Source organism: Triticum aestivum, chromosome 5B, assembly GCF_018294505.1.
Source record: "Triticum aestivum cultivar Chinese Spring chromosome 5B, IWGSC CS RefSeq v2.1, whole genome shotgun sequence".
In the NCBI taxonomy this organism is placed as follows: Eukaryota; Viridiplantae; Streptophyta; class Magnoliopsida; order Poales; family Poaceae; genus Triticum; species Triticum aestivum.
In genome coordinates this window covers 149,655,484-149,676,685 of record NC_057807.1, presented here as the reverse complement: position 1 = coordinate 149,676,685, position 21,202 = coordinate 149,655,484, and the positions used below count along the sequence as shown (strand labels likewise).

At 40.8% G+C, this 21,202-nt stretch overlaps 1 long non-coding RNA gene across 1 annotated transcript; it reads left to right on the top strand.

The window, feature by feature from the left end:
* The first annotated feature begins 10 nt into the window (after positions 1-10).
* LOC123110891 (uncharacterized) lies at positions 11-1,626 on the top strand. The gene is made up of 2 exons (XR_006453779.1): positions 11-111; positions 194-1,626. It is a non-coding gene; the product is annotated as an uncharacterized lncRNA (long non-coding RNA).
* Positions 1,627-21,202: the final 19,576 nt, after the last annotated feature.

Sequence of the window (21,202 nt, the reverse complement as noted above, 5' to 3'; positions counted from 1 at the left end):
TTTATATGTCCCAGGTGCTAAAATCTTTTGTGCCAAGGGCATTGTGATGGCACGATCCATGTCTCCCGCGAGTGCTCAGCATCCCGAAGCCCCAAAGAGGAGGGCTTCAAGGTCCTTTTGATTGAATGACTTGATTTGTTTCTCCTATGTTGTGCTGGAGGCTAACTAAAACTATGGCTCTGCTATGTATCAGGCTGGACAACAAGCTTCACTAGACGAAAGCATTTCCCTTCTAAAACAGAGTGCTACTGACATCAATGCACAAGTTAGTCTTGATACTAAGATTGTCATGGAATTGCTTGATCTATGCTAGGTCAATATGTCAGCCAACCACTTAAAAATAATCAATTGCATTTCTTCCTCTGAACTGTGAAACCGACGAGTGATGACGCATCAGCAATTTAGCAATAGAAGATGTCAGTGAACACGAGTACTCAGTTAAGAGCAATGAAGCCTAGATACTTTGGAGTGTAATTTTATATAAGAATAACTAAATGACACTTAACTCGTTGAGCAATTGTTGTTGAGGTATTGTCTCACCCTTTATCTGCTCTGTTTTAAACTGTGGAATGCTATGGGCTGGAGCTACAGGGGAAGAGGGAGGTAAGCGTGGATGCAATGAATATTGTTCGGATAAAATATTGTCTTCAGCCATCTGTATCGCTCTGGTTTTCCTGTAGTGTGGAGTTTCAACTCTCGATGTGGTCTGCGTGTTATTGATTCAGCTGCCTCACCATTGCAGGAAATTATTGTGTGCTTTCGATTGGGATGCTGAACCAGATGAAAAATGCCACTTCAGCTTTGAGTGCAGTCATAGGTTTGAATTGTAAATTGTAGCTGCTTAAAACTTTGGTATAAAATAAAGCCCTTACTAGTAGATGAGGCACGTTATTAGCAATGTTTCACGTTTTCTTACTTGCAATACTATGCTTGCCTGTTCAGGTCTTCCAAGACCTAAATCATCAGAAATCTAGCACATACAACACCTTTTTTTAAAATTAGGTTACCCTGATATAAGCCTCCGTTCAATTTTCTTATACAGAGGGGTTAGAAATAGTAACCTTGCTTGCTCAAAACTAAATCTACTGATAAATGGATTTTTTTTCAAACCACACATGGTGTTTAGTGGGTCTCATGGATGGATTGGGTTGTGGCAGTAGTTCTTGCGTGTAGTATCTATTTTGACAAAGCGATCGATCAGGGCGCATTGGAGGTAGAAGAAGAGAAAATGTTTGGGGCTTCTGTGGTGTTGAACATTCAGTGTTTATGTGCTTTGTACATGCACGGCCAGTTCAGTAACTAGATGGCCTTTTCTACTGTACTGGTGCTGCTACTTTTCACATGCTAGCTTATTTGAAAAGCCTCAACCACATGTAAACAGTCCATGTTGAAAGAATAGAAGCAGAAGTGTGGAGATAATGTAATTGGTCAGTTAGGAAATTCAGTCTCAATGAGCTCAACTAATGACGTGTGAGTTGAGCCTGAGGTCATTTTCAAAGTAACAGCAGTATTTTACTTTCCTTTTCATGTCAGTGGTCGATGGTACTTACATGTTGTATCAGGTTATCAAAGGACTGCAATCATGTACATTTTATAAACAAATAAAACACTTTTATGAAGCATATAGTAGACAAATAGTGGTACTGATAAATGGATTTTTATGTCAGAGCACAAATGGTGTTTAGTGGGTCTCTGTCATTTTGCGCAATGGGAGATTACTCAAAAATACACATATTTTCAACATTGCATGATCTTCAATGAGATTCTATAATACCAAATTAAAATCTATAGGTACATTCATTGTAGACAACAAACCTCCATTATTTCCTTATTAAAGAGGATTGATTTTATTTGCAAAAAGAAGGGTTAAATTTGTTACCTTGTCCACAACTAAAATAACTAAAGGTTTTTTTTTCCAATGTGAATATGAATTTAATGGTTCTCTGTGTCATTTGGCGCAACAGAAATAACTAAAAGGATTTATTTGCATACGTATACATGCATATATGTTTTAGGAGAGAATTACAACACATGATCTACGATGCCTAAAAAAAGATACGAGAAAAGTAAAAATCGCCACATAAAGAGGAGAAATGCAAGATTTGGATAAATGAGAACTAAATCCATGCATGCAGAGAAATTTGAAATTGAAGGAAAGGAGAAATTTCACCAGTTGAGTACACCTCTCCAGGAATGTCGCTTACTGACAGGCCACACATAGCTTTGTTCGTGGACTGGGCTAGGTAGCATATGGGCATTTCAAATACCTATGCCTTCATATGCAGAACACAAAGAGGTTTTTTCATGCACATGAAAAATAAAAGTTTGGTACAAACATCGCTAAAAAAATACTCCCTCCGTTCCATTATCTAAGGTGTATTATTTTTGGCACGGTGACCAAGGCACGTAATTATAGATGTGTTAGGACTAAATTACCCTTGGCAAATTTATTAATTAGTGTCAAGTAAATCAATTAGTCCTGGAAAGTAAGAGATATATGCAATCGACATAGAAATAGTTTCCTTCTTTTGCTACAAAGAAAGATACAAACAATCAGGAGAGATATACTTTCCTTTTCCTGGAGGGCTAACAGGGGAATTATGAGGAATTCGAAGAAATGCACCTTACATTCTGGAATTTTATCCAAAAACAAATACACCTTACATAAAGGAATGGAGGGAGTACATCCTTAACTGGCTATACATTGTATACAAATATGTTTTTTAATTAGATTTCTCATCTTGATAATCATATTTTCTACTAATAAAAAGCTTCCTTAGCTAGTCTACACATGTCATACACTTTTTCTTCAAACTCGGAGTACACAACATGCTATATTCAATATAGCATGGTTTAACACATGTAAACATGTTTAAAAAATAGCATGATTTAGGTGAAGGTTCTTGTAGCATGAAACTATTTTCATTGACAGCATGTCTTCAGCAGGTCTCTGCGCCATTTGGCACAACGGGTCAACTAGTATAATTGAAGAATAAGTTCTTCATTCCAGTCGCATGCGTCAGTGCAAAAGTTGAGTAGACGAGCATCATGAAGAACAACCAAAATAGGCCGAAAGCAGGGAATTGACTCCATATTGATACGTCTCCAACGTGTTTATAATTTATGAAGTATTCATGCCATGTTTACAACAATTCCATGTGGTTTTGGTATGATTTGAATGGAACTAACCTAGACTGACACTGTTTTCAGCAGAGCTATTGTGGTGTTATTTTTTTGCGGAAATAAAAGTTCTCGGAATGAGTTAAAACTTTTTGATGATTTTTTGGAACGAAAGAGAACCAAGAAGCTTCGGGGGAACACCAGAAGACCCACAGGGGCCCCACAAGCCACCTGGGCGGGCCCTGGTGCTTCGTGGGCTCACTATGGCACCTCTTTGTGTGAGACTGACGCAAAAAATTCCTATATATTCAGAAACCCCCAAAAGTTAACGTAAATGAGAAGTTCCACCGCTGCAAGCCTTTGTACCTTCAAAATGCCATCTGGAGCCCTCTTCCGGCACCCTACCAGAGGGGGAAATCATCATCGGAGGCCATCTTCATAATCCTAGTGGTCTCCATGATGAGGAGGGAGTAGTTCACCCTCGAGGGTATGTACAAGTAGCTATATGTTAAATCTCTCTCTCGTGTTCTTGATTTGGCACGATCTTGATGTACCGCTAGCTTTGTTAATATAGTTGGATCATATGGCGTTTCTCCCTCTCTATCTTGTTGTGATGAATTGAGTATTTTACCTTTGAGGTTTCAATATTATCAAATTGAATACTTTTATGAATTTGAGAACACTTGATGTATGTCTTGCATATGAATACCCTTGGTGACAATCGGGTACTATATTGATTCACTTGATGTATGTTTTGGCACATAACTCATGGATTCCCGAGGTGACATTGGGGTAATATATGCATGGGGTTGATGCCCATTTTTGTCCTACTTTCTCTGGTCGAAATCTTGGGGCACCCTTTGAAGTTCTTTGTGTTGGATTGAATATTATGAATCTGAAGTTGTTTGATGCATATCAAATAATCAACTCACAGATACTTGTGGTGACATTAGAGTATCTAGGTGACATCAGAGTTGTTTGATGTGTATCATATGGTGTTATTTTAGTATGAACTCTAGGGTTGTTTGTGACACTTATAGGAATGGCTCAATAGATTGATCAAAAAAGATAACTTTGAGGTTGTTTCGTACCCTACAAACAATTTCATCTTATGTTCGGAACTTTGGAGTGATTCTTTGACTCACGTTGAGGGATTCTTATATGATTCAATTATGTTAGCACTGTTGAGAGATTGCACTACTGAAAGTACGAACCCTAGACCTTCTTTTCGAGCATTGCAATACCGTTTGTGCTTCATTTTATCACTTGCTACCTTGCTGTCTTTACATTTTCATATTACAAAAACCTATATCCTATCCATACACTTGTATCACCATCTCTTCGCCGAACTATATAGTGCACCTATACAGTTTACTAACTGGGTGTATTGGGGACCTAAGAGATTTCTTGTATTTGGTTGTAGGGTTGTTTGAGAGATACCATCTTCATCCTACGCCTCCCACGGATTGATAAACCTTAGGTCATCCACTTAAGAGAAAATTGCTACAGTCCTACAAAACTCTATGCTTGGAGGCCCAACAAGAATCTACAATAATAAGTTGTGTAGTAGACATCAAGCTCTTTTCTGGCGCCATTGCTAGGGAGGTGAGTGGTATATCTTTAGATCTTCCAATCGTATCTGTTATTTTCTTGTTATTATTAATTTGATTTATAAAATAAAACTACAAAAAAATGGAAGTGAGGTTACCTCATATTATTCGTCTTCATCATCTATTTCTTGAAAATGATGGAGCGGACAAATTGTGCTCAATTGATAGAAGAAGAATTCAATAAAATGTTTGACATAAAATATTTCAATGATAAGCATGATTGCAATGTTGTTTGTATGAATTCTTTGAATATCCATGATACTAATGATATGCAAGGTCATAAGCTTGGGGATGCTATGTTTGATGAAGATGATATTTTTATTCCCCCAAGTTTTGATGTGAAATTTATTATGATGATAGCTTGCCTCCTCTTTATGATGATTATATTGATGAAACAGGGTTCCTAAGAGTGTCAACTCTAGGAAGTAATGATCCCACTATTTTGGAGGGTGTTGAATCTTATTATAATAATTATGAAAGTGGATTTGGAGAGGTCATGACTTTATTTAATGATGATTCCACTATTTCGGAGGTTTCAATTGATTATGACAACAAAGTTGCTATCTATGATGATTATGGTGATGGCATGTATGCTATAAATAATAATGATAACCATGAAAATTGTCATCATGATTTTAATGTTCAAATTGATTATGTCAATCAATTATCTCATGGTAGTTATTTTGTTGAATTTGCTCCCACTATTATTGATGAGAAGTAATTTGCATGTGCAGAGAGAAATAAAATTTCTATGCTTATGAATCATGAAAAGAATGCTTTATGTGATAGCTATATTGTTGAATTTATTCATGATGCAACTAAAAAGTTCTATGAGAGAGGAACATATGCTATTACGTATCTCAATAATATCAAGTTTCCTCTCTTTATGTTGGAAGCTTTGAAGTTATTCTTGCTTTGCCTTCCTATGCTCGTTGATTCTTGCTCCCAAAAATTGCTTGCTCACAAAATCCCTATGCATAGGAAGTCGTTTAGTCTTAAATGTTCTAGTCATATTCTTCATGTTGCTCCCGTTATGTTTCAATTCTTTTCTTTTATGTGAGCATCATTGAAATCATCATGACTAGCTAAAAGGCATTAAAGAAAAGCGCTTGTTGGGAGACAACCCAATATTTATACCTACTATTTTTGTGTGTTCACATGATTAAGCTACTGTAGCAATCATGTTTTATAGCTTTTATTTCAATAAAGTGCCAAGTAAAGCCTTTGGGATAGTGTGGATGATATTGACTCGATTCTGTGCAAAAAACAGAAACTTTTGCGCCCAATTCTGGAATTAATGTGATTCACTGAAATGTGATAAAATTCTGAATTTCTTTACACATGATTGATATACAAATTTTCTACATTGTCCTAATTTTTCAGAATTTTTGGAATTACACATGTATGGTCATTGTTCAAATCATTAGAGACTGTTGTGTTTTTGACATATTCTATTTTCAATGCATAGTTTGCTTGTTTTATAGTTTCTATGGCTTATATTGGTCAATATAAATTGTGGAAATGATAGAGTATAGTAGGCATTATGTGAAAAAAATTATGAATCTTGTCTTTGACAAGACCAAAGTGAATGATTTGCTCTTTATCATACTAACCTATCTCACGAAGTTCCGTTAAGTTTTGTGTGATTGAAGTTTTCAAGTTTTGGGTGATATATCGATATGAGGAGAATAAGGAGTGACAAGACCCTAAGCTTGGCGATTCCCAAGGCACCCGAAGGTAATCTTAAAGGAATACCCAAGAAACTAGGCTTGGGGATACCCCGGAAGGCATCCCCTCTTTCGTCTTCAACATTATCGGTAACCTCACTTGGAGCCATATTTTTATTCATCACATGATATGTGTTTTGCTTGGAGCGTCATTTTCTTTGTTTTGATTTTTTGATGTTATGTAGAATAATGTTTCTTATCTTGTACTTCAATAAAAGTGTCAAGTATAGCCTTTACCATGCTTATTTTGTATGTCTATATGTTGTTGTTGAAAACAGAAAGTTTTCTATTGTTATATGAATTCTTCAGAAAAGTTAGAACGTGATAAAATTTTGAAAGTTTTACACAGTAAGCTATGATAAATTTTCTAGAGTGTGGTAAATTTTCAGAATTTTTGGAGTTATATAAGTATGAATCTTCTTGCATCCTTTACAAATAGTCATGTTTAGACAGATTGCTGTTATGTTTGCATTGTTTGCATATGTTTGCTTGTTTAATGATTCCTGTCGGTGCAACAAACCCCGGGCGTATGTTGCAGGGATTGTACACAGGCTCAAGAGCAAGTTTACAACATCCAAGACAAGGCCAAGCAGAAGAGATAGCTCTTTGAGAAATCAGAGAGCGGATCAAGAAGACCAAGACCAACCAAGTGAGCAAGATATCACTAAGGAAAAACCTCCCTTGCCGAGCAGGCGAGCCTGGCAGGGTCGAGGTTAACCTAAATACAAGTCTCAAGACTCCCCAGGCAGGCTTGCCGAGAATGCCAAGGGCGGCTCACCCTGCCAAGGCTCCACCACTCCACATCACGGCAATGCAAGTCACTTATCGGTGCGGTGGCAAGCCCCAGGTGATTATGTGGCTATTATTTGATACATGGCAGCCATTTCTGAAGGAGATCATCACTAAAGGACACCCGTCCAGGAGACGTGTCACATAGACATGCGAGGAGGTGGCTGCATGACGTGAAAGGCTTGCCAGGCCACGCCACAATGTGACACTAAATGGTGCATTGAATGCACTCTGCCCTGTCTACAGAGTTAGGTATGATAGCATTGTGGCTATCTAATCAGTGCATAATGTTTGTTTTGCCATTGTGGTGACCCCTTGACCTATAAAAGGAGGGTCGTGGCTACCTTAGAAAGGATTCGGACCCCTGTACTCTCATACGCACGTAGTTGCTCTTGTCCCAAGGCAACATTGTCAGGCAAGAGCGCCGCGTCTCCACCATGGTCCTTCCATGAATCCACCAAAGTAGGAGTAGGGTTTTATGCCTCACGGCGGCCTGACCTTGGTAAAAATTGCTCGTGTCATCGCTGCGATGTTGTGCTATGCTCTCCGCTCTTTGTGCAATGTCCCCTTCCCCCTTGCCGAACCACAAGGGGACGATGGCCCCATACGTGGCCGTGTGGTACCACAACATCTTTGGCGCGCCAGGTAGGGGTGAAGCGCTTGTGCGAATCTAAGAGTGTAAGCAGCGCACCATCTTCATCATCATTTTCTTCACCGACGGCTTCATCAGCCATGGCACCCAAGAAAAACCCCGGTGCCACGACTCACCTGTCTACCTCGAAGGCCCTTTCACACGCGGCCACTAGTGCCGAGGGGGCTACAGAGTCACACAGAAATGTGGACACTGTGGGGGACGTGGTCGGCGCAGGCGGCGTCATTATCATTCCCCCTACGGCCGAAGTAGGCGCAAGAGGCGCCGGAGAAGGACAACGTCAGCAACATCCCAGCGGACGCGCTCCACAAGATGCGGGTAGGGATATTACTCCCTCTCCACTTCTCCTCCCAGCGGAAGGATGCAGCCGCAACGATGGCATTTGCTTTAGGATGAACCGCGACGCTCCAGCCGCCCCCGTGGCGGGGGCAGCTGCAGGGCACGCTCCACCCCCAAGGCAAACTAGCCAAGACAATGCGCCAAATGGGGTCGCCAATCCCCAAGCACGTCCACCTCATCGCCAAGCCACCTTGGCGACCGACTCACGGTGATGACAACACGGCGCCGTCACTACTGACACTATCAGAAGCCAGGCGACGTCGCGATCTATGTTGTCGTCTATGCCGAGCACCGCTTCAGAGGCCATGGCGCGGGCCCAACTCCTGTTGAAATTTCCGCAGGCAGCCGATCAGATGGATGAGTGGAGAGCTACCATTCAGAGCTTGATTGGTTTCGCTGAGGCGAGGATCATAGCGGGGAGGCCCGGCACGGCCTCCATAGGCGACGACAACCGCCCGTGATGTTGGCCGTACTGAGGGGGTCACCCGCACGGTGCAATCCCCACCGCAGCAGCTATCTCAGGGGCTGTAGCCAGAGCCGTGCAACCAAGAGCCCGATGACATATTGATGGCTTTGTCTGATCCTCCGACACGTCGAGACCAATGACGAGTCCTAGAAGACAGGCGAAGGGAAGACGCACGCGTCACCATCGAGCGATGTTGCGAAACCCGCCGCCTGTCTGATAGGCACAATGGCCCCAACGTCGACGAGCCCATGCCCGGTGGAGACGGATACCTTCCTTTCGAGGTTGGGTGCCCCGCCTTCACTCGTGAGCTACGGCAAGTCTGTTAGCCATCTGCACGTATGTTTAAGCCAGAGATACCAGAAAAATATGATGGAAGATTGAACCTGGCAGAGTTCTTGAGCATCTACACCATCGCTGTTCAAGCTGCCAGAGGAAGATATGAGAAGGTATTCGCCAATTACTTCCCTTTGGTACTCAAGCCAAACATGAGGTCATGTCTGATGCACTTGCCAGAGAACTCCATCTCAAACTGGGCTGACCTGTGCCACGAGTTTGTTGTTGCCTTCACGGGTGGCCACCAAGAACAAGGGCGTCCCAGCCACTTGCAGCTCCTCCCTCAGAAGGAAGGAGAGAGTTTGCGGAAGTACATGCAGAGATTCAACTGGGTGCACAGGAACATCCTAGATATCCACCCGGCAGTTGTGATAGCTGCGTTCCAGATCAACGTGCGCCACCGCAGGATACGTTCCAAGATGAATGTCCGGTTTCCCAAGACTAAATGGGCTATACACTCTGGCGGATAAGTGTGCCCGAACAGAGGAGGGGAGGTGACTCCCCGCAAATAAGATGGCGTCAACGTTGACTTAGAGGACGACAATGACGCCACTAATTAGAAGAAGAAGAACAAGAAATGCAACAAGAAGCGTAAGGATAAGGTAGTGATGGCTGTTGAAGGATCGAGCACTCCTAGTAATGGCAAGAAGGCCAAGACCGAGGCTCCCGACAAGGAAGTTGCCGCGTGCATGGATTACCGAGAAGCCGCAGTTGCCGACAAAGCAGGGAAGGCAAACATGCCATACTGCAAGATCCATTGGACCAAGGGCCACGATCTTCAAGAGTGTTATCAGGTTGAACAACTCGTCAAGAAGCAGAAGGCTGCATCAAGAAGTGTGACAAAGAGAAAGATCAAGTTGGCGCTGACAGGAAGGGCCGAGGCGGCAAAGGAGGTCGCCCCCGCTAGGCCCCACGGGATCAAGGGAAACCTGCCAGAGGCCGTGCAAAGAAAGAATGTGATGACGGTAGTGATGAAGGAGATGAAGAGGAAACCAGCGAGCAAGAGTTCCAGAAGGCCATTGACGCCCTATGCATTGACGAAGGTGCATCTTTGCACTCCTCTCACTGCCAGCCTAAACAGTCGGCACATGAGGTCAATTCTGTGGAGCCGACGGCAGATTCTCGAAAGCCACTCAAATGGTACCGCAAGCCCATCGTCTTTGATGAAGAGGATCACCCTGACGGCACCACTGCAGTAGGGTGTTTGCCATTGTTGGTCTCACCAACGATTCGCAACCGCAAGGTCACAAAGATGTTGGTTGACTGCGGGGCCGGGTTGAATCTAATTTCTCCCAAGGTCATCAACAAGCTCCAGATAGAAGATGAAGAACTCAAGACTACTGGTACTTTCCAAGGGATCCATCCCGGCAGGAGTCGTCCTAAGGGAATTTTCCAAATGAGATTCATCTGTCTATGTACCGTCTATGATGCTAATTTCGAAAGGTTATAGATGTTGCATGTGAAACTCGGTGCTGGTGCAGTTGTTTAATGGGGTAGCTGAGTGCTGAAGTTATATGATGTTGTACTCTGATGTATTTCAATTATGAAATCCCGCTTCCTTAATATGAAAATGAAATAAATTGTGTGCTTAATATGAAATGACAATTAGATTAATAAATGGATTATTAATAATAGGACAATTAGCATGCTAATGGTGAATTAGCCTGCTACTCCCTCCGTCTAGCTGAATAAGTCATCTTAGGTTGTGCACCGTGACCAAGGAGGGGAAAACGAGAGCACTTAATGTTTATTTGCTAATTAATAGCATTGCATGGCAATGAACTAACCACTGCATGTCATGTTTGGTAGTTTCAAGTCATTAAAAGCATGCACACCCACATTTCTTATTGGTTGATATGTCAAGAAATAAGAAACGAGGTAGAAGTTAATGCACCGTGCCTAAGTGTTTTGGGATTATTTGGTTTTCGTAAGATGACTTACACACCTAGACGGATGGAGTAATTGGGTTTTTCTATTGCAAACAGTTATTGAGAAAACACCATGGGCGATGACCTCAGGCAATGCACACAGTTTCTAGGAATAAACCGTGTTGGATTAATGAACAGTCACACACGGCATCCTCTTGAACACTGTTTGCGTTAGGCCACCCTGTGCAAATGTTTACCACATAAAAAGTGTGTGTGCTGGACAACCTTTGCCACATAGTTTCTTCTACACACCGTGTGTGATGCATTCAATAACGCAAACAATAAAATTGTTAATATCGTGCGCAATGGCAACGCTATCACAAACAATTTAATGGGGAAAACTGTGTGTGATGTACCTGCGAACGGAAATGTTTTCCTTGGAGCGACTGTGTGGAATGTATATATGAACGAAAATGTACTTCTTGGATTAAATGTGTGGGATGTACATACAAACGGAAATGTATTCCTTGGATTGACTGTGTGGAATGTACATACGAACGGAAACGTTTAGCGGAGACTGACTGTGTGGGATGTACTTACGACCAGAAATGATTTTGCCTGTATAATTGTACTTTTTAGCACTACAGTACGTATAACCATATTTGATCGCTCATCGGTCGCACACGACCTCATTTTGCCGAGCGTGTGTGCTAGGAGGGCATATCCCCGACGGTTTTTGGGTCGTGTGGGCAGGATCCCCCTATCGCAATCACTCTCTAGGAGATGGTTCAGAACGTCGTCGCAGAAAGGGGTTAAAAACCGTTTGTATAGCACATCGTTGTACCAGTGTTCTTCCATGCATATGCATATCATTTTCGTGGTTTAGCAAATATTGTTCTGGTGGATCAGTAGGAGGTGCGCCAATATAAGAAAGACCAATTATTTCATGTTTACTAGGAAATTCTTTCCTGTGAATTTGTCTATTAAACTTGGAGAAATTAAATTCATGAGACTCATCACTAAAGCTAACACTAACAGTTTGTTTATGACAATCTATGGTGGCATTAATAGTGTTCAAGAAAGTTCAATGAAAGATAATGGGACAAAAGTCATCTTGTGGGGAACCAAGGACTAGAAAATCAGTAGGGTATTTTATTTTCCCACACAAGGCTTCAACATCTCTAACAATCCCAAGTGGTGAGATGGTGTCTCTATTAGCAAGTTTAATAGTAACATCTATGTCCTCTATTTCAGCTAGTGCTATTCATTCATAATTTCTTGATATAAGGTAAAAGGGATAGCACTCACGCTAGCACCTAAGTCACGTAAACCATGATAACAATTATCTCCTATTTTAACTGAGATAACAGGCATGCCAACAACAGGTCTATGTTTATCTTTTTCATCAGGTTTGGCAATTCTAACAGCTTCATCACATAAGTAAATATTATGGCCATCAATATTTTCTACCAGGAGATCTTTAACCATAGCAAAACTAGGTTCTACTTTAATTTGTTCAGTAGGTTTAGGTGCTCTAATATTACTTTTGCAAACCACAGTTGAAACCTTAGCACGTTCCTTTATCCTAATAGGGAAAGGTGGTTTTTCAATATATGAAGTAGGCACAACTGGGTCAACATTGTAAATAATAGTTTCATCTTTAGCTATTACTGGCTCATTAATTTCTTCTCCAATAGGGGGATGTTATTTAAACCACTTCTCCTTAGGGAGATCAACATGAGTAGCAAATGATTCACAGAAAGAGGCTACTATCTCAGAGTCAAGTCCATATTTAGTGCTAAACATTTGAAAAGCATCAATATTCATAAAAGATTTAACACAATCAAACTCAAGATTAATACCTGGCGCTTTACCCTTCATCGAGTTCCCAATCTTCAGAGTTGCGTTTAATTCTTTCTAAAAGATCCCACATGAATTCAGTAGTCTTCTTCATAAAAGAACTAGTACAAGAAGTATCAAGCATGGATTGGTCATCACGAGAAAGTTGATCATAAAAATTCTAAATAATAATTTCTCGCAAGATCTCATGATTGGGGCATGAATATAACATTGACTTAAGCCTCCCCCAAGCTAGAGCAATACTTTCTCCTTCATGAGGCCAAAACTTATATATATAAGTCCGATCACGATGAACTAGATGCATATGATATTTTTTTTTGGCAAAATTCCAATTTCAATCAATTCCAGTTCCAAGATCCAATATCATCGCATAGCCTATACCATGTCAATGCTTTTCCCTTCAAAGATAAAGGGAAAACCCTTCTTGTTATCTTCATCTCCGAATAAACCTGCAAGCTTAAATAATCCACAAATTGCATCCACATATATCAAGTGCATATCAGGATGTTCAGTTCCATCTCCTACATAAGGATTAGCTAGCAGTTGTTCTATCATACCCGAAGGAATTTCATAACTAATATTTTCAGTAGGTGCAATAGGTTGAGGGGAAACTAATTGTGGTTTCGAAAGATACCCCAAACAAACCCCTCAAATGATTGTTCTCCACAGTAACAAGTGACAATAAATTTCAGCATGTAGTAATAATTTTTCCTTACCAAGAGCGCTTCACTCCCCGGCAACGGGGCAGAAAAGAGCCTTGATGACCCACAAGTATAGGGGATCAATCATAGTACTTTCTATAAGTAAGAGTGTCGAACCCAACGATGAGCAGAAGGAAATGACAACTGGTTTTCAGCAAGGTATTTTCTGCAAGCACTGAAATAGTGAGTAACAGGTAGTTTGATAGCAAGATAATTTGTAACGAGCAAGTAATGGTAACGTGCAGCAAAGTGGCCCAATCCTTTTGTGGCAAAGGACAGGCCAAAACGGTCTCTTATGATAAGAAAAGGGTTCTTGAGGGTACACGGGAATTTCATCCAGTCATTTTCATCATGTTGGTTTGATTTGTGTTCGCTACTTTGATAATTTGGTATGTGGGTGGACCGGTGCTTAGGAGTTGTTCTTACTTGAAAAGACCTCCTAATTATGATTAACCCCCTCACAAGCATCCGCAACTATGAGAAAAGTATTAAGATAAAATATAACCATAACAATAAACTTTTGGATCCAAATCAATCCCTTACGAAGTAGCGCATAAACTAGAGTTTAAGCTTCTGTCACTCTAGCAACCCATCATCTAATAACTACTACACAATGCATTCCCTTAGGCCCTAATAAGTTGAAGTGACATGTACTTGACGTTCACATGACACCACTAACGGAATCACAACATACATATCATCAAAATATCGAACACATATCAAGTTCACATGATTACTTGCAATAAGATTTCTCTCATGACCTCAAGAACAAAAATAACTACTCACAAATGATAATCATGCTCAAGATCAAAGGGGTATTAAATAGCATAATGGATCTGAACATATAATCTTCCACCAAATAAACCATATAGTAATCAACTACAAGATGTAATCAACACTCCTAGTCACCCACAAGCACCAATCTAAGGTTAGATACAAAGATTGAACACAAGAGATGAACTAGGGTTCGAGAGGAGATGGTGTTGTTGAATACATTGATGGAGATTGCTCTCCCAAAGATGGGAGAGTTGTTGGTGATGATGATGACGATGATTTCACCCTTCGGGAGGGAAGTTCCCCCAGTGGAATCGCTCAGCCGAAGGGCAAAAGTGCTCCAGCCCAAGTTCCGCCTTGAGACGGTGGAGCTTTGTCCCGAAAGTCCCCTCCTGATTTTTTTCTAGGTTAAAATGACCTATATACCAGAAGATGGGCATCAGAGGTGGGCCGAGGAGGGCACAACCCACCAGAGCGCGTATGGGCTCCCTGGTGCACCCATGTGTGTTGTGCCCACCTGGTGGGCCCCCTCTGGTAGTTATTTGCCCCAATATTTTTCATATATTGCAAAAATAATTCTCCATAATTTTTTTAGCTCATTTGGAGATATGCAGAATAGGTAGCTCTGACAGATCTTTTCCAGGTCCAGAATTCCAACTGTCGGCATTCTCCTTCTTTGTGTAAACCTTGCATATTATGACAGAAAAGGCATTAAAAATACTCCAAAAAGCATTATTATGCATAAAAACATTATAAATAATAGTAGGAAAACATGATGCAAAATGGACATATCAATGTGCCACAACAGTTTCAGTTTCATAACCATGGAAAGGATCAGATGGAAAGGATCAGATTCAACCAAAGTAATTAACTCTGGGTCAACAAAGAATTCATAATCCTTATCAGCAACAAAGATAGGTGAAGTAGCAAACTTAGGATCACATTTCATCATAGCATTCAAAAAAAAATCTTTTAGTTTGCATAATAATTTCTTAAGATCATCTCTATCATTGCAATCAATAAAATCTCTAGCTATCTCCTCATCCATAACATAACCTTCAGGTATCTTAGGCATTTCATATCTAGGAGAGCTAGGTCTAATAGGTGTTTCAAGATTTTCAGTTTCAGCATGTTCAATATCTTTAGCTCTAGCAATTTGTTCATCAAGAAATTCACCTAGTGGCACGTTATCATCAAGCAAGGTACTAGCATCATCATGAGTATCGTTCATAGCAGATGTAGCATTATCAATAACTTACGACATATCAAGATTAATAGCATGTGGGTGTTGCAAGTCTACTCAAAACAGAAGGTGAATCAAGTGCAGAGTGTGATGGCAGTTCCTTACCTCCCCTCGTCCTAGAGGGAACGATCTTGGTTTTGGTAACCTTCAGATTCTTCATAGTGATAAATAGATAATAATCCCAAGTGACTCAACAAATATAGTTATACTCCATGGCAACGGCGCCAAAAAAAGGTCTTGATAACCCACAAGTATAGGGGATCACAACAGTTTTGGAGGGTAGAGTATTCAACCCAGAATTATAGATTCGACACAAGTGGAGCCGAAGAATATTTGTAAGTTTAGCAGGTTAGTTGTCAATTCAACCACACCTGGAGATTAAATATTTGTAGCAAAGTGATTAGTAGCATAGTAATATGATAGTTTTGATAGCAGTGGTAACAACAGTAGTAACAGTAACAGTGATAGTAATGATTTTGTAGCAAGTGTAATAGTAACAGCAGCAGTAGTAACTTAGCAAGAACAATATGTGGAAAATTCATAGGCATTGGATCGATGAATTCGTTGGATGATATTCATCATATAACAGTCATAACCTAGGGCAATACGGCACTAGCTCCAGTTCATAAATATATTGTAGGCATGTATTCCATAAATAGTAATACGTGCTTATGGAAAGAACTTGCATGACATCTTTTGTCCTACCCTCCCGTGGCAGCTGGATCCATAAGGAAACTAGGGGCTATTAAGGCCTCCTTTTAATAGAGAACTAGAACAAAGCATTAAGGCATAGTGAATACGTGAACTCCTCAAACGACGTAATCACCGGAAAGTATCCAATTACTGTCACCCTGGGGTTTACGGATCATAATACATAATAGATGAATATGACTTGCAAAAACGGATCTAGAAGATAGATATAATGGTGAAAACATAAATGGTTCAGATCTGAAATCATGGCACCCGGGCCCTAAGTGACAACCCTACAAAAAAACACTTCCGTGATGATACCTGTTTATCACAGTAGGTTACGTTTTTTGTCATGCATGTACATCCATGACGATTTTATGACAGGATCAAGTTAGTCAGACCTGTGCTATCGTAGAAGTGTTCCATGACAATACCAAAATTATCATCACGGAAGTGTCCACTTCCATGATTATAAATAGCGCGTCATGGAAGTGCTTTCGTCAAGGGTAACTGACACGTGGCATCCACCATAACGGGTCGTCGTTAAGCTATCGGGTTCCGGTTTGGATCCGATAACCCATTAACAGCCCGGACCAATGGGGATTTTCCATGTGTAAAATCATCATTGGCTAGAGGAAACACGTGTCGGCTCCTCGATGGGCTAGATGTCGTCCATCCAATGGAGGAGATGTGCCTATGGTACATCGACACGTGGCAGGGCCCAACAGAGGACCATATAGGTTAAAGGTAGGCCGAGTCAAAGGCCCGTAGTATTAACTCAGGTACTAGTGGGCCAGCCCACTAACGACCTGTTTTAACATGGCCCATTTTATGGCCTGAAGCCAGATCTGGCCCGTTAATTGTTCAGCAAATATTTGGGCCGAATTACGGCCCATTGACATTTCGGCCTGTTAGAGGCCCGATGTAGACATGGGCCCATTTCAGCCGGTGTGTCTTTTGGCCTGTGAATGGCTTGTGGTGCCCATGGGCCATATATGGTCCAGCGCAACATTCGGCCCTCTAATAGCCTGTGATCAAGGTGGCAACAATTCAGCCCAACTTGACTTTGGGCCTGTTAAAGGTTTGTCGTATAATTTGGCCTGTTGATGCCTCTACTAATCTTTCGGCTTCTTAAAGTCCCCATGATATTAGTGAGCCAACTAAGGCCCGAGATATGTTTCGTCCTGGTAATGGCCCGTCATATAACTGGGCCAATAATGGCCCAGTCTACATTTCAGCCTGTTGAAGGCCCGTCGACGACTTGTGAAAATTGAGGCCCAACATGCATTTCGGCCTGCTAAAGGCCCATGGTTTCTTCTGGGCCGTAATAGGCCAGCAGAATATTCAGCCTGTTAATGGTCCAAAGCTACATGGGCCCAACTAGGCGCTGGGTCCACTAAAGGCCTGCTACGTCTTGAGCTTGCATTGGTTTTCCTTGAAGAGGAAAAGGTGATGCAGCAATAGTAGCGTAAGTATTTCCCTTAGTTTTTGAGAACCAAGGTATCAATCCAGTAGGAGGCTCCTCAAAAGTCCCACGCACCTACACAAACAAACAAAGAACTCGCAACCAACGCAATAAAGGGGTTGTCAATCCCTTCACGGCCACTTGCGAAAGTGAGATCCGATAGAGATAGTATGATAAGATAAATATATTTTAAGCATTTTATAATATAGATGCAAAAAGTAAAGATGCAAATAAAAGTAGATTGAAAGCTTATATGATAAAAGATAGACCCGGGGGCCATAGGTTTCACTAGTGGCTTCTCTCAAGATAGCATAAGTATTAAGGTGGGTGAACAAATTACTGTCGAGCAATTGATAGAAAAGCGAATAATTATGAGATTATCTAGGCATGATCATGTATATAGGCATCACGTCCGCGACAAGTAGACCGACTCATGCCTGCATATACTACTATTACTCCACACATCGACCGCTATCCAACATGCATCTAGAGTATTAAGTTCATAAGAACAGAGTAACGCATTAAGAAAGATGACATGATGTAGAGGGATAAACTCAAGCAATATGATATAAACCCCATCTTTTTATCCTCAATGGCAACAATACAATACGTGCCTTGCAACCCTTTCTGTCACTGGGTAAGGACACCGCAAGATTGAACCCAAAGCTAAGCACTTCTCCCATGGCAAGAAAGATCAATCTAGTAGGCCAAACCAAACTGATAATTCGAAGAGACTTGCAAAGATAACTCAATCATACATAAAAGAATTCAGAGAAGATTCAAATATTTCTCATAGATAAACTTGATCATAAACTCACAATTCATCGGATCTGGACAAACAAACCACAAAAAGAGTTTACATCGAATAGATCTCCACAAGAGAGGGGGAGAACATTGTATTGAGATCCAAAAAGAGAGAATAAGCCATCTAGCTAATAACTATGGACCCGAAGGTCTATGGTAAACTACTCACAACTCATCGGAGGGGCTATGGTGTTGATGTAGAAGCCCTCCGTGGTCGATTCCACCTCCGGCGGAGTGCCGACGAAGGCTCCAATATGGGATATCGCGGATACAGAAGGTCACGGCGGAGGAAATTGTTTTTCATTGGCTGCCTGGATGTTTTCGGGGTACGTATGTATATATAGGAGGAAGAAGTACGTCGGTGGCCGCCTGTGGGGCCCAGGAGATAGGGGGCGCGCCCAGGAGGGGTGGGCGCGCCCTCCTTTCTCCTGGCCACCTCGTTTGCTTCTTGACTTGCACTCCAAGTTCTCCGCATCACGTTCGTTCCAAAAATCATGCTCCCGAAGGTTTCATTCCGTTTGGACTCCGTTTGATATTCCTTTTCTTGGAAATACTGAAATAGGAAAAAAAACAGCAATACGGCATGGGCCTCCGGTTAGTAGATTAGTCCCAAAAATGATATAAATATGTAAAATAAAGCCCATAAACGTCCAAAAGGGGTAATATAATAGCATGGAACAATAAAAAATTATAGATACGTTGGAGACATATCAAGCATCCCCAAGCTTAATTCCTGCTCGTCCTCGAGTAGGTAAATGATAAAAACAGAATTTTTGATGTGGAATGCTACCTAGAATAATTCTCAATGTAATTTTCTTTATTGTGGCATGAATGTTCAGATCCAAATGATTCAAAATAAAAGTTCATATTGATAAAAGAAATAGTAACACTTCAAGCATACTAATCAAAGCAATCATGTCCTCTCAAAATAACATGGCTAAAGAAAGTTCATCCCTACAAAATCATATAGTTAGGCTATGCTTCAAATTCGTCACACATAATTGTTTCGTACTTAAATAATCTCAAACTTTTTCAACCTTCACGCAATACATGAGTGTGAGCCATGGATATAGCACTATGGGTGGAATAGAATATGATGATGGGGATTGTGTGGAGGAGACAAAAAAAGGAGAAAGTCTCACATTGACAAGGATAATCAATGGGCTATGGTGATGCCCATCAATTGATGTCAACATGAGGAGTAGGGATTGCCATGCAACGGATGCACTAGAGCTATAAATGAATGAAAGCTCAACAAAAGAAAACTAGTGGGTGTGCATCCAACTTGCTTGCTCACGAAGACCTAGGGCCTTTGAGGAAGCCCATCGTAGGAATATACAAGCCAAGTTCTATAATGAAAAATTCCCAGTAGTATATGAAAGTGACAACCTATGAGACTCACTATATGAAAAACCACGGTGCTACTTTGAAGCACAAGATATGACACTCACTACATGAAGAACAAGGTGCTACTTTGAAGCACAAGTGTGGAAAAAGAGATAGTAACATTGCCCCTTTATTTATTTTCTTTTTCTTTTCTTTTTTTCTTTTTCTTTTTTTTTCTTTGGACTTTCCTTTTCTTCTTTTGGCCTTTCTTATTTTTTCTTATTTTTTCTTTTTTGGGCAATGCTCTAATAATGATGATCATCACACTTCTATTGATTACAACACATGAATTACAACTTGAAACTAGAACAAGATATGACTCTATATGAATGCCTCCGGCGGTGTACCGGGATGGTGCAATGAATCAAGAGTGACATGTATGAAAAATTATGCATGATGGCTTTGCCACAAATACGATGTCAACTACATGATCATGCAATGGCAATATGACAAAAGTAAAGTATGCCATGATGATGAACGGAACGGTGGAAAGTTGCATGGCAATATATCTCGGAATGGCTATGGAAATGCCATAATAGGTAGGTATGGTGGCTGTTTTGAGGAAGATATAAGGAGGTTTATGTGTGATAGAGCGTATCATATCACGGGGTTTGGATGCACCGGTGAAGTTTGCACCAACTCTCTAGGTGAGAAAGGGTAATGCACGGTACCGAAGAGGCTAGCAATGGTGGAAAGGTAAAAGTGCGTATAATCCATGGACTCAACATTAGTCAAAAGAACTCATATAATTACTACAGAAATTTAGAAGTCATCAAAAATCAAGCACTACGCGCATGCTCCTAGAGGAATATATTGGTACGAAAAGACCATCGCTCGTCCCCGACCGCCACTCATAAGGATGCACAAGCCAGGTACACTTCATGTTTCAAATTTGTTACACAACTTTAACCATACGTGCATGCTATGGGACTTGCTAACTTCAACGCAAGCATTCTTTAAATTCATAATCACCCAACTAGCATGACTTTAATATCACTACCTCCATATCTCAAAACAATTATCAAGTATCAAATTGATCATAGCATCCAATTCACTTCATATGATAGTTTTTATTATACCCAACTTGGATGCCTACCATTCTAGGACCAATTTTATAACCATAGAAAATACCATGCTTTTATAAAAGACTCTCAAAATAATATAAGTGAAGCATGAGAGACTAGCAATTTCTACAAAATTAAGCCACCGCCGTGCTCTAAAAGATATAAGTGAAGCACTAGAGCAAAAACTATCAAGCTCAAAAGATATAAGTGAAGCACATAGAGTATTCTAATAAATTCTAATCAAATAGGCTTCTCCCAAAAGGTGTGTACAGCAAGGATGATTGTGGAAAAATAAAAAGCAAAGACTAATA